This window comes from Ambystoma mexicanum, chromosome 5p (genome assembly GCF_040938575.1).
Source record: "Ambystoma mexicanum isolate Mex_15411 chromosome 5p, UKY_AmexF1_1, whole genome shotgun sequence".
NCBI lineage: Eukaryota > Metazoa > Chordata > Amphibia > Caudata > Ambystomatidae > Ambystoma > Ambystoma mexicanum.
The window spans coordinates 170,999,001-171,012,463 of record NC_090930.1 but is presented as its reverse complement, the minus strand read 5'-3'; positions in this window follow the sequence as shown (position 1 = coordinate 171,012,463).

The following is a 13,463-nucleotide window of genomic DNA, read 5'->3' as shown; positions in this document are numbered from 1 at the left end:
CTGTTGTAAAACTGCAGGTGGATTCGCCATGCCTGTTCCTTGGCCGTTCTGCATCATGCCTTGACATCTGCATGTGCGCGCCAAATGCCCTGTCATTCCACAGACCCAACAAACTGGCCGTGGTTGGATCATTTTCCCATTTGATATATCTTGGTTACCATTTTGCATATTTTGAAAGCCTCCTTGAGTATTCTGGAAACCTCCCTGATTGCTCTGCCATCCTCTTCCCCTAAATCCTCTTCCCCTGGGATAAAATCCCATATTGCCCTGATTATTTTGCTGTGTATTAGCCACCTGCTGCATGCCTGATTCAGCTGTGCTAGTTATCATGGCCCCCTCAAGAGCATACTTTGACAATTTCTTTTGCACCAACTTCGCTTCCTCACCCTTACGAGTCGCTTCCTTTTTGCGATTCTTTTCTTGAAACAGTCTACAATAATGTGTGATAGTCAACTGCATTTCTGCCCAAGGTTTGGCTTCGATTCCCACCAATTACTTGAGTTGTTTTTTCACCGGCCCTGGCAACACTTGGCACAATATATGGTAAAAAAAGGTATAGATTTCATCCAAGATTCATGCGTTTCGAGCACCCACGAGTATTGGAAATTCTGTACATAAATCAATGGATCTTCTGACTCCTTCATTTTTCGAGTCATTATAGCTCCCACATCAGAAGTATCTGGATACAGCACTCGTAGCGCTTTCATACTGCGGCTCTACAATTGTTAAATGGCGCTCTGTCGTGCGCGGTATTAATTGTGGTTACACCAGGGAAGCCTGCTCGTGCCCACTCATCGTCGGCTCTCTCACCAAGTATGGCGATCAGGAGACCCTTAATGTCCCCTATAGCTAATGTGTTTCCTCCTGTCATTTTTTCTAACTCATGTATCCACTTTCCAGCTCCCGATGTCAGCAAATGTTCTCGATCCATGTGTGGCCATGGAATATATTGTGGTCTTTCTCCCCCCTTCTATAGTAGCGGAAATTGGAAAGCGTAGCCCTCTTTCTCTTCTCTCATTGTTCTTCTGTCTATTGCAGGGGTAATATTCCTGCATCGCCGTCTACCCGGCAATGTCCTTAGTCTGTCTACATAGGGCAGTGAAGACACCCCCTCTGACCGTGAGATGCTTCTTCATATCGATCAGGCTGCATGGCGGACTCTGACGCTCTTGGTGCAGACTCACTAGCGTCTGACCATCTTAATTCATTTTCCCTCGGGAGTCGCCTTTCGCTTCGCCTCCCTTCTTCATTTTCTTCGCTTTTGGAGTCGGACATTGTCCGCAATTCACACAACTTCTCGTATCCTCCTTGTTCCTGCTTATTTCTAATCTATCCAGGGATAGATCTCTATTCCCACTACTTCGGGTGACATCCTCAGTGTCGTACAGCTGAGTCCTCTCCAGGCGCTCGTCTTCCCCCTCCCCTTGGGGTGTCTGTTCTAACCCCATTTCATCATATATTCTATTGATTGTTTCTCTGATGCTTCTGGTGTCTAAGTCATCTTCAATATTTGCCCTAGACGTGCCTCGTACTGAATCGTACCCAGGAAAGAATTCTTCAATGTCTTCACAATCTACTACTGGAGCGGGTTTTTCAACCTCTCTCCCAGATATTCAAGATCGCGTGCTCTCTGGGTTTGCTTACGTTCGATATCGTCATCAAATTCTTTGTGCTTCCTCGCCTCTTCTCTGACCCTATCATCTTCCTTTCTCTTTTCATTTCTACGTTCATCTGCCTTTCGAATTTCATCATCTCTTCATCTCCTTATTCTTTTCTCACGTATCCTTTGCTCTTCTTCTAACCTTTACTGTTTCTGTCTGTCTTGATTGTAGGCTGCTCTTGGGTTGCGATCGAGCTGTTTTTCTTGCTCTTCACGATATAGCTGTTCTTGCCTTTGCCTGTCTTTCCTTCTTATTCTTTTGTCTCTTAACTCCTTCTCTTTCCCCTCTCTCTGTGTCTCATCTAACCTCTCCTTTTGTCTTGCGTCATCAATGCCTTTCCCATCGAGTTTCAATAAAATGTGTCCTCCCATCCATTCATCCTTTGCGAATGCTATCTCATCAGTTCTGCCTTTGCTTCCTTTCCATCTCTTCCCTTCTCTCTCCTTGTCGAGAGATGCACTTGTCTGTGCCTGAGCTTTTCTTTCATCATCGTGCCTCCCCTTGTCCCTTGGGACTGCAGAGGTAATATTCTTGTACTTGTCCTTCCCTTGATTTTCATCACTACTATGTGTAGGTGACTCATTTGCGGGGTTGCTGTACCCCGTGGCTGCTTTAAGTTCCCTTAACGGGTATAATCCCTCGTCCTTACTTTCTTCAATTTTTGTTTTGGGCGGGGCTGGTGTCACGGTAGGCATCTCACCCCCCTCTGTGCATACATTAAGGTGCTGATTCATGGAACAAACGTGCGCCGAAAATCTTGGCGCAAGCTGGCGCTAGCATGAAAAAACAGATGCATGCGCACACGTGCGATTCATGGAAGTCCCTGCGCGTGTTTTCCTCTGGATGTGTGCCATACCCGTGCGTGGCGCACACAGGCGCATACGTCATTGCAACATCCTGAACGCTGTGCGTGACACACACAGGGAAAGCGCACAACGTCCGCGCACACACCAAAAAGGGGGCGGGACACAGGGTGTAAAACGCGGAATGGGGAACAATGCGTGAAAAAGAAGGCGTAACTGGGGAAGTACTGCAGGGAAATACACGGAACGCCCACACGCACACGAACAACACGTATTCATGGATTTGAATACAGGAAACCCACGCACAGCAAAAGACGTGCATAGGCGTCAACACATCCGCCACACAAAGGCAGGCGGAAGCATCCCCGCGTACAGTTTAAAAGTGCGAGCAAACAACAAACACGTATATACAGCTACGATGAATGCCCCATTTGTCGCAGTACCGATTGTGGGACACCGCAGGAGGAGGAGAATAGCCACGGCCGGCATTTTTTTTCCCTGGACCAGCCTTTTTGGGATGCCTGACGACCACGTCTATGGCAGGTATAGGTTTCTACCTTGTATCATCCTAGACCTCGTCAGGGAGTGGGAAGTTGACCTTACATCCCCCACCCTGTGCTCCCAAGCATTGAGCCCCTTGGAGAAGGGGCTCAATGTCCTGCATTTTTTGGCCACTGGGTCATTTCAGCGGACAACTGCCATAGTGGGGGGGGGGGTCTCACAGGCCACGCAGTCACGCTGCCTACACCAGGTGTTGGCAATCATCACTGCATGCCCCTCAGTCCGCAGGCACATATACATGCCCAGAACACCCACAGAAAGGCAGGCCATGGTCCAGGACCTTTACAGGTGCCATAGATTGCACCCATGTGGCCCTACATCCACCTAGGGCAATTGAGCACATCTATCGAAACCGCAAGCACTGGCATTCCATCAACATGCAGGTTGTATGCGATGCTAAAGGAATCATCACCTCTGCTATGCAAACTACCCTGGCTCCACCCATGACAGTTACATATACAGAATGTCCGCCCTGAGCCGGGACCTGGAAGCTGGGCAGCATGCTGACACATGGCTCCTTGGTGAGTACAAATGTCTGTGCACATGCATGCATGTCACACACAGACAAATACCCAAACCCTAATAATCACAACTATTATCACCTCCCCAGGGGACAGTGCCTACCCTCTGAGCAACCACTTGATGACGCCAATCCGGGACCCCACCACACCACCCCAGGTAAGATACAATGATGCCCAAATTGCAATCAGGGGCATAGTGGAGCGCACATTTGGAGTGCTCAAGTCACGCTTCCGCTCTCTTGACCTCTCTGGTGGGCAGCTACTATATGCACCCCCAGTAGTGTGCAGGATCATTGTGGCAGCATGTGTCCTGCCCAATGTTGCAACACGGTGGGAGGTACCGGTGGACATGGTGGTGCCCCCACATCCCCAACCACAGGCACAGGCGCTGCCCATGGGAGGGGACAGGGCACGTGGCAAGGCAGCCCAGACCCAGCTTGTGGCCAAATTCTTCACCTAAACTCCCACCCCTGCGGAGTACACATAGTCCTGGCACATACCAGGTGACAATCGATGATGACAAAGAGACAGTCAACTGTCACAACCTTACCACCCTGCGAATGTTGCCACGGAAATGCTACATTGTGTGCATCCCTAGCTACTTAAGCATAACCAATCCTGTGTGACCAGAAGGAACACATGCAAGGTGTGTATCACACCCCCCCTGCAAAACAGGTCATCACAATCCCTGGTATGTCACCCAAACCCTCCCAAACCACATCACCCTCGTCTGCCACACCATGACATGGCATGCAATAGAAAAAGGCAAACACATGCCCAATAAGACACGAAGTGACATGTCATAAATGAAAACTGGCACGAGACAATGATGCCTGACATGGAATCAGATGAAATGACTGACCAACAACCTCCCACACATACAAAGCCAGGCACAAATGCTTTCCACCAGTCGTAGCATGAACACAACACTGAATTCCTGTTCACATGCACATAGGGCATGGCATAATCCCGACTCCCGAACCCGTGTGCTGTGTGTGTCTCCTGCAACACACAGCTCAGCACACTTTGAGCATCACATGAAAAGGATAAATCAAATCAATAACCAAATGACGCATGTACAGGATACCCAAATGGTAATAGATCATGTGCTGCAGGGACACAGCGGGCCTTAGAATGCAATCTGTGTGCACCTGTGGCCATGGAAGGGTGGTTGTACGTGTGGTGGATCATTGTGCAACTGTGTGTGTCATTAGGGACATGCACTCAATATATGCATGTGAAATCAAGTGACCCTCAGTGTCCTGTACACATCACATGTGAACATTGCCCATGTGAACACCCCATCATGTCAAACCACACCAATCCCCTGACACCTGAAAAGTAAACACAACACAGGAACAGGCATTGACCAGCACAACGCATCATGTACATAGTACCCCACAATTACAATGTCAGAGTGTCCAAAACACTGTAGCCCAAGCCAACTGTCCAACAACAAAAGGCCCTCCCTCATTTACACATCACCGTGACCTTATGAACAACTGTCTCTGGGGTATGTAGCCTTCTTCCTTCAAGTCTACCTGGCTACAGGATCACCCTACCCCTTGGTCTCCATGTTCCAGCTTGCGTGTAAATAGGGTCCAGCCCCCTCAGAGGCCACCTTGACTGCTTAAAATACCAAATCGCAGAGAACTTCAAGTAGCCAAACCCACAAACCAGGGAAAAAGCCTGTAGGCACCAAAAAACCCTGGAAGAGTCTCCAATAGATGACTTGAAGTAGTAGGAAATGTCAAAGCACATGTACAAGCACAATGATAGAACAACCAAGGTATCACAGTTGAACAATGGTCCTACAGGATGGGTACCATTTACAGTACCTAACATACAATGAGGATGCAACAACCGATGGGTAGTGTCACAGCTCCGGTGTCCAGGCACAGGAGTGGCACGAACCAACCACCCCCTCCGTGGTCTGGGCGCATGCAAGGTCAAACTTACACAAACCTCTGAGACCTCGGCTGGAAAGGAGGGTCAAGGATATGTGGTTTGGACAGGCATTGGTATTCAGGATAACCGGAAAGAGGGGCAGGAGAGGGGAGGTGGATTTGCAAGGGAAAGCAGGCAAAATACAACTATTCACAAAAACACATACTCAATTTGAGAAAACATGTTCATCATGCACATTGTACCAAATGGGTCAAATGCAAGCCAAAGAGAGACTTATCTCTGGGGTGAGTGCTAGCCTCCTGCCTGCACGCTCTGAGGTCCGGTAACAGGAGCAGTTCAATGCTGCAAAGAGATTGTGAGTTACTAATCTGAATGTGTGTTTACAACACACACACACACAACACCATCCATGCCCCAAAGTAAGTGACTTCTCCATAAACAAACACCCCTGTCTGCTGCTTTGTACCCATACGTTAGCTTGGCCACCTGATGGTTCATACACTGTCAATGCAGTAAGCCAGGTGCAGGTGGGCGTGCGGGAAATGGAAGACCAATGCGTCAAGAATCACACATGATAAAATGGTCCCTGGGTGAGCTGCTAGACGCGTATAGCCAGGTGAAACTTCAGTACAAGTTGTGTTCTGGCAGCCACAGATTTCAATAGGTAGTGCACGTGGCAATTTGCACATGCAAATGACATGCACTGGCCACAAGTCTGTGCCTCGATGGGTGTCCCTGTGCGCTGTACCAGTTTCTGGCTAGGAACGCTACTGCCCTAATAACTCTGCTTCAATGGAGCAGTGGGTACTCGAGGATATGTTTGATGGCCCCTGCATGTGCCCCAGACAACTTGAAAAGCCACTTGGCATTTGGCGCTCAACGCATGTCAGCTGTACTGTGCGCTTCTCCAACAATGCCTGGAAAAGCTCCCCAGCACTGGTGCTACTTAGCATGCAAGTGCAAGTGGCGTGGTGGAAGGTTGTCTGCGGTGTGGGCCCTTGTGCTGCTCACCTTGCCTGGAGCTCCTGGAAACATGTCTGCTTCTGTCGGATGTCTGAGCACAAGCCCTGTGTTTCTGCTTGTGCACACATCCACTCGTCTGCACCACCAAATGTGCCCAGTTTTCTTAATTACTCGTCACTGTGTCTGCTGACAAAGGTAGTCTGGAGGCTCATCTTCCTACAGAAAGGGCATAAAATGAATTAATTAGGCTGGAAAGTTCCCTGTGTGTGTGTCTTCATGCTGGTTGTCACTGGGCCAGGTTACAGACCTACATCCAAACTCCTGCCTCCATCAGTGTCACTTTGACAGGCCAAGGGTGCAGGCTACTGTCTACAGCATGAAGTGCATCAAGCACATATACAGGCAAGAAAACAACATACATCACAATCCACATCAATTATTGGAGACATCAATCACATACTCACCCAAATTGATTACAGATATGGAGTGGATAAAACACAACCAATCCCCACTAGGGGTGTTAACACAAGAAGTACAGCAGCAGACAGGCCACAGTTATGAAGAAAGTCCAAAGCCCTTGTGTAAAATTTTGTTACACCGAACCATCCTAGCAAGCCCATGGATAAGGGAAGCAGGAATGGCCTATGTGAGTCAGGACCCCAAGCTGCAAACACATACACGAGACAAGCTTGAAGGGCCCAGCTGGAACAGACAGTGGATGCATTCAAAAACCACAAAGCACCACACTGTCACATGAATGCACTATAGACAAACAATATTAAACTATATTAACTAATTAAACTAACTATGAAAAACCTACATAACCTAATTAAAATAAGTATCAACTAGTTAATATTAACTAACTAAACTTAAAGCAAAAATCAAAAATGGCCACATACGACCCGGGGGGGGGGGGGTGGAGGAAGGCAATTTGGAGGGGGAGGTACAGGGTACACTTCAACACCCACATACGATGATGTTGAGACAAAAAAAACCCTCCATGGGCTCAACGCCTGCACGCCACGACCTGTGTGGGAGATATGTTGTCGTCCGAGTCTGGCTCATCCTGAAAAGGAGGACATGGCACAGGAGCCTGACCACGCCTAGCCACAGCTTGCCCCTCGTCGGCAGCAAGTCTGCCGGATGGGTGAGCCTGGTTCTGTGTGGCGATGACACACGTGCTTCCTCTTGCAAAGTAACATGTGTAACACAGAGTTCGTCTTGCGTGGCCTGGCTGGACAACTGATGCACCTCCCGGCAAGCACGTAGCTCAGCCGAGATGGTATGCTCTCTCCCCTGACCGCACCCTTTGGGACATCAAGAGGGCACCCAGTGTGGTTTTGAGGGACTCATACTCAGCCCTCAGGGCCTCCATGTGTGCCTCTGCGTGAGCAGCAATTGCTCGACGCAAAGACATCATTTCAGCCTGGCGTGCCCTGTCTGAGGCCACCATGCCCAGCCTAAGCGAGCGTGCCGTGGACCGTGCCGCCTGCTGCTGGAGACACACCTGCCTAGCAGGGGGGAGCACGGATTGCGCCACACGTTCCATGCTCACAGCGATGTTATCAAGTGCTGCCCCCTGCCGTTCTGAATTGGCAGTCATGTCTTGCTCCCACTCAGTATACCTCGGTGGCATGCGGCCACCGTGTTGCTGGGCTTGACACCTGTGGGACCCAAGGACCGGCCGTCCTCATTGGGTTGGCACCGCCCACGGCTGCAGGACTACATGCCCCCATCGACGTGATGCCCCAGGCACATCAGCGACTGGTGTGGAGGGTGACCCTATGTCCCGATCCACCAAAGTCGGAGGTACCACCACTGTCTGGCCCCTCAGTGCAGGTGTTGCAGACAGAGGAGTGTCCACATCAGAATCACTCACCCCTGACGTATGGACCTGATGCACATCCAACTTGACATGGACGTCAGAGTGGCCATCTGGGCTGGACTCATTGCCAGCCAAAGACAGATGGTTTGCAGCACATGTGGGTTCTCGTGGTCCACCACCCCACGGCCCCCACTTGTGCCGGGTTGCTGTTGTGATAACAACCCTGTTCCTGGCATGACAACACCATCTTCTGGCTCCATTGCATCATCATCTGAAAAGTGGAGAGGAAAAAGCATTAGTACACATGTTAGAAGCACATAACACACACACACATAGACATCACACAGACAGCCAACACATGAAGCAGACATGGCACACACAAAAGAGAACCTGCCATGCATGCCTGGTCAATTTGACATTGCATCAGTAAGTAGGCATGCAGAACGGTGTTACACAGCTCAGAAGTGGGTTGATGCAGTGCAGAACATGTGTACGTTACTCACTATCTACATGAACAAGTACTTCATGATGTGTATCAAAAAACATGAAGGCAGTGCAAGGGCAAGTTCAGGCATCACGTGCAATGTGCATGCAATGGGTTGCATGGCTACAAGCAAACCCCTCCACCCCGAGTAAAAATGCAGGGATGCCTTGCTTGGTAGCAAAAGGGTGACCAGAGACCTGTTTATTGGCAGACAGTGTTGACTAGAATCAATGGCATCATCTGAGTCAACTGACAACACAGCAGATGATGATGGGACAGTAGGCAGGACACATGATGTACCCTCAGTAGTACACCCATGTTTGCAGAAGTCACTACACCAGTTGGACAGATGCGGGAGCCTGAAACTGGGGGAGGACTGTGGCACCCTAAACGTGTGTGATGCAGGACTGGGCCAGAGTGGGCATGGGATGGCTGAGGAAATGCCATGAAATGTTGCTCATTCTGGACACATACTACAATGATCATCCAGTCAAGGACACATAGGGTCATGCATGGAATGCACATGGAGCATGAATGGGCACTCATGTCCCTGCGGAGCATCTGCCATCTGCACAGTTCAAGTGAGACACCCTGCATAAAGGGCAGAGGATGTACCCCACTGCATGTGTCTGGCAGGTTGGCTGGTGGAAGTTAGCATGTACACAGGAGACTTGAACAGGCCATTGCAGTACGCCAAAATGATGCACACCAGTGCAATGGTGTAATTGGGGTGCGGGGGGTAAGGGGGCATGCCTACATGGAGTACCCGCATACAGGCAGAGGACACATGCACAAGGGGGCATGCCTACATGGAGTACCCGCATGCAGGCAGAGGACACATGCACGTCAGTCATGCAATGACATAGTCCCAGTGCTGAGAGGAAAGACACCCCTGGCTACATGCAGAAGGGGCAGTGAGCTGGAACATGGACCGGAGGGGCATCTGAGTGACTAGCATGTGAGTAGGGTGCAAGTGTGGTGATGAGGACAGTCCCCGTCTGCTCTACATGTCCACCATCCTGCACAGCAAGCATGCATCAGTGAAACATTGCATGACTAGCACATGAGAACCATGTACACATAGCATGTAGTGGCAGTCAAGCACAACACATCACACAGGCAAACCGCACATGGGCTGGACGTACACACAACAACACTCACTGGATGGGGCATCAATGTCCTGCATCTCTCCCACTCCTTCGACCAATCCTGCTGGTATGAACTCCGCAACGAGTGACTTGTGCGGAGGGAGGACATCCACCTCAGGTGGTGGCCCACCGCCAGTCACCAGAGTCATGTTGTAATTAGAGGCACGCTTGGCCTTAGTGCCGCGTTTGAGGTCATCCCAACGCTTCTTGCAATCGGCAGCTGTGCGCACCTCATGGCCGAATGCACTCACATTATCCGCGACATGCTTCCAGTGGGTATTCCGATGGGCAGCCGTAGTTTGACTATTCGGCTCCACTAGCATGTCACGGCTGTGGGCCCGCACGTAGTCCACAAGGGAGTCCAGTTCCTGCGCACAGGAAGGCTTCTTCCTTGACGTGCAGGAGGCCGTGGCTGTGTCTGGGGTCCCAGCCTGTGCTGCAGATGCAACCTTCCTCCTCTTGGATAGTGGTGCGGACCCTGGCTGGCGAATGCCACCCTGATCAGTATGGCCAGTGGCACTGGTGGATTGAACCAAGGGAGTGGCAGGTGGAAGGAGGACCGAAGGCCTGACTTGCATCAGTGGCTGCTGGATGCCCTGGAATGAACCCTGCGCAGCAACATCCGCTGTGCCAGGGTCATTGACGGCGACTGTCCTGGTTGGTAGACTCACAACCGGGGTGTTGCTGGCTGCATCTGCCCCTGCACTGCCAACACCTGGCTAGTCGGGGCAGCATATGACATTACTGCCCCAGGGACATGTGCCTCGGTCAGGGAAGCCCTGCCTGCACTTACAGTGTGCCTCCTGACCTGCTGGAAATCCTCCATGGACGCTTCAAGTGCCAACGCAGCCTGCACAGGCAGACCCTGAGCCTGGGTGGTGGTGTCCACAGCTGCACCTGCAGCTACCACTACCCTTGGGCCCGTGGCAGTTGATAAAATGGACTTCTGGGTCACACGGGCGCCAGTGCCAGATGCAAGAACTGCATCTCCCAGAGCCGCAGGGGGTGGTGGCATGACTGCACCAACACGTGGCCCGAAGTGGCGCAGCCCTGCCTCTTCCCCCTCTGCAGCCACCCTGAACACACTGGAGTCCCCCTACTCCCTGGTCACACCGGCCACGTCCCTGACCACGCCCACCATGAGGAGTACGCCCAGCTGAGGTGCCCCTCACCTTTGATGGCCTCCCAACCATGGCACAGATGGAGTAGTGCCAGCACAGATGGTGAAGTGCCAATGGGAGGTGTACACGACAATTGTCCTGGGCAATTGGGGTGAAGGTGTGGGATACAAGATGTTAAAAGCACCCCTGCACCTGCAAGGCTGTATGTGATCCCGGTGATGAAGTGACAGGTCACGAAACCGTGCACGCAACCCCGGTAACCCACGTGTGTGGAATTAAGCTCCCGCAGTGGGAAAAATAGCATGCACGACTCACCGTCAGACTAGCGTGGTAATGAAAAACACGCATAGCCAATACCCCCGCCAAAAGAAGAGATACGTCCTTGATTCGCTGTGAAGTAGTGATGGTGCGCGAAACAACACGAGTAGCAACACACACGTCGGTCTCCACGAAAATCACATACACCGAACTGCTGGACCCGCTCACCTTTAACCCGTGCTGAGGGAAACGCATGCGCACGTCACGTAACTTACGCGCTTAGGCCCTTTCCTTGGATTACATGCATTAACATGCGGACGTGCTGTTTTTTCACGTGCTGAACCACTATGCATCCATCACGAGTGAAACGCCCGCGTGTGTAATGTCAAAGATGCGGTTACGTGTTAAGGGCCTTTCCTTGAATTACACGCTGATGTGTACTTTTTTCACGTGCCAAATCACTCCGTATCAAGCTGGCCACGCGGCAACACACGGAAGACCGCACCCCTGCCCTGAAGGCCATTTTCCTGCCCCCCAGAGCCCTGAGCATGCTCCCACCTGCCATCTGCTGCTGCCTGCCTGCCTGCAAAACACCTGCCCTGCTCTTTGGTGCCTGCACGTCAGCCATCTGCAGGGGTCCAGTTGCTGTGACCACCCCTGCTGGAACAGAAGACTCCCGACTGGGATACCATCGGTCCACAGCCCAGCCCCAGGACCCAGTTGCCCACCCACACCTGCCTCGGGGGTTGCCATGTCGGACACAACACCATCTGGCACCAGTGGCAACCCCCCAGCAGGGAGACAGAGGGCTACCAGCTTCAGTGCCAATGAAGTTGGTATCCTGGTGGAGCAAGTCCTGGGGCGGTATGACGCCCTCTTTGGAAGTTTGCGCGCCGACAATGAAGGACGGAAGGGGATCTGGATGGACATTGTGGCTGCCATCAATGTGGAGGAGGTGGCAGTCCATGAGATTAAACACGTCCGGAAGCGCTGGGAGGACTTCAGGTCCAGGACCCTCAACAAGGCCCGGCGCCTCTTGAAGGCAACGGATGCTGAGGGGTGCCGGTTCCGCCTAACCAACAACCAGATGAGTGTCCTGGAACATATACGCCCAGCACGCCATGTCCAGGTCCTTGAGAGGCAGACCCGTCTGGAGTCGAGCGATAAGTGTACATGCGTACTGATTGGACACTGTGCATGTTGAGGTGTGGCAGGAGTGTGCAGGTTGCACATATGTCTTTGTAGGGCCATGTATGGATGTGTATGTGCAGGGACGTGAGCCTGACACATGTGAGTCCTCTCATGTGTGAGACACATTGATGGTGTATGTGTTGGTAAGCATGCTGGCCAAATGCAGGTGTGGGTGCACACATTTTTGAATTTCTGTGTATGTACTGTGGCATGGTTGTGATGTCACACATGAATGCTGGTTCCACCTGCATGTATCTGCACTATGTACATGTGCATGTATGTGTATTTGACAAGTGTGCAACTGTGATACACCATGGATGCATGTGACACTGACATGTAGGAGGCTGATTGCCAAATGTGACATGGATGGCGATGTTATCACTGCGACAGGTGGTGGAGATGTACCGATGCATGTATGTCTGGTGGCGTGTGTGCATGTGTTCTGCACTCCCCATGTTGCATGTGACGTCAGGCTCACCTTCGGCTACTCATGCTATTGTTTGTGTATGGATGGTGCTGCCTGGTGCAACATTCCTGTTGATTTGCTCATGTGTGTGAGTTGAAATGACATGTGTGTTGGGGAGTGTGATGCCATGTCTGAAGTTTGCGACTGCCACTCATCTGCAACTGTCATGTGTGTATCAGACCATTTTACATTGCCCTGATGCCTGTGTTCTTTCTCTCCCTGTTTGTAGCGTCAACTGATGAAGAGGGCGGAGACGGTTCTGTGGAGCACAGTGGCAGGGATCCCACCGTCAGCCGGAGATGCAAGGCCCAGCTCCCCTCCTGGGATGACATCTCTTCGGGGAGTGAGGAGTCTGGTGCCGCATCCGTGGCCACAGCTTCCGGGGGTAGGTCCAAGAGGCGGAGGCCGAAGGTGGACTCCTCGGCAGCAGAAGGGTCAGCTGAGACCCCACAGGGGCCTACGGAGGAAGATGGCACAGAGTCATCCAGGTCGGTGGGGCGTTTGGTTGAGGAGGAGGCCGTGGAAGTCACACGCACGGGGCCTGGAGGGGGGG